Source organism: Elephantulus edwardii, unplaced genomic scaffold (genome assembly GCF_000299155.1).
Source record: "Elephantulus edwardii isolate Elephantulus edwardi_28Jun2011 unplaced genomic scaffold, EleEdw1.0 scaffold00049, whole genome shotgun sequence".
Lineage (NCBI taxonomy): Eukaryota > Metazoa > Chordata > Mammalia > Macroscelidea > Macroscelididae > Elephantulus > Elephantulus edwardii.
The window spans coordinates 16,907,218-16,909,020 of NW_006399799.1; positions in this window are offsets into that span (position 1 = coordinate 16,907,218).

Sequence of the window (1,803 nt, forward strand, 5' to 3'; positions counted from 1 at the left end):
CAGAAAAATCAAAGCCTTCAATATGGATTGCATCTCAACATTAAGAAAACAAAAATCCTAACCACCAAAATGATAGGCAACATCATGATACAAGGAGAAAGAAATTGTCAATTATTTCAAATTACTTAGATCCACAATCAGCATCCTTTGTACCAGCAGTTAGGAGATCAGGAGAAGTATTGCACTGGGCAAGTCTGTTGTCATGGACCTCTCCAAATCACTGAGCAGCAATGATGTCAGTTTGAAGACTAAGATGTACCTGATTCAGGCCATTGTCTTTTCAATCACTTGTTATGCATCTGAGAGCTGGAGAATAAATAAGGATGATGAAGAAGAATTGATACCTATAAGTTGTGGTGCTGAAGAACAACACTAGACTGTCCAAAAAACCAGTGGATATGTCTTGGGAAAAGTCCAACCAGAATATTCCTTGAAGGCAAGAATGGTGAAAACTATCTCACATATTTTAAGCATGTTAGTAGGAGAATCTATTCTTTGGTAAGGGATATCATGCTTGAAAGGGTGGAGGCTCAGTGATACAGAGGAAGACCCTCAATGAAATGGACTGACACAATGATGCAGCAATGGGCTCAAGTCCGTCAGGGATGATGAGGATGGCACAGGAGAGCACAGGGTTCAGATCTGTTGTTTATAGCATCACTTTGAGTTGTACTCAAATTGACAGTACCTAACTACAACAGCAACAATATTCACACAGTGGAATACTGTGCAGCACTGAAAAACAATGAAATATTCATAAAATACAATACAACATGGGGAATTCTAGAGGGTATTATGTTAACTGAAATGTCAGTCATAAAAGGATAAATACTGCGTAAGACTGCTACCGTGAAAATTGGAGAGTGAGGAATGGGGCAGGGGAGGAGGTGGAGAACAGAAATAGAATGGGCAGACAGTGAACACTAGGACAAGGGAGGATTTTAAAATATGCAATAGTAGTCTAATTCCATATTAGATTAATTACTAATTTAATTATTACTTTTAAAATTTAATAATTAACAATAATTTTCTGTTCTGTAGCTAGAATGATCAAATTAGAAACCTTAGTATATCATCCCCAGCCTTAAATCATTTAATAACATTCTAGTACTGTCAAGATAAAACACAACATTGTAATGTGGGCCACAAGGCCGCTAGGTTGGCCCTGCACATCTCCAGAAGCCTCTCACTTGCACTCTGCCTCATTGGCCTTCTTTCTGTTGGTTATACACACCAGGCTGCTTCAAACAATAGGAACTTAGCATATGTTATTCCTTCCACATTGCGATGCTCCTTCCCCTCTACCATCAACTTTCCCTCATTATCTCCTGCTATTAGATCTCATGCATCACTTCTACCAGGAGTCCTTCCCAGATCTCCAAACAGGACAAATACACCTAACAAATGCTCTGTAAAACCACGCAGAATTTTACAATTGTTGTTGTGTGCTATCAGAAGCAACTCATAGCTGACCCTCCAGCTTATTTTCAGAAGCAGTAAATCACAAAGGAAGAGACTGTTTTTCTCCCATGGAGCAGCTGATTGCTTAGAACCATTTGGCTGTGGGTGGACAGTACAACTCCTTATCAACTATGCTACCAGAGCTCCCTATTTTAGAATTAGGTTTGTATTTATTTGTGTGATTTTTTTATTACTATCCATCCTCTGTCAGATTATCATCTCATGAGGACAGTGGTCAACGGACTAAGTTGGATTTCAAAGCTAACCTTGTTCTTGGTTATGTGCATTGAGTCATTTGCAACTCACAGCGACCCTCTGTATGACAGCTCTGAACCCTGCTCT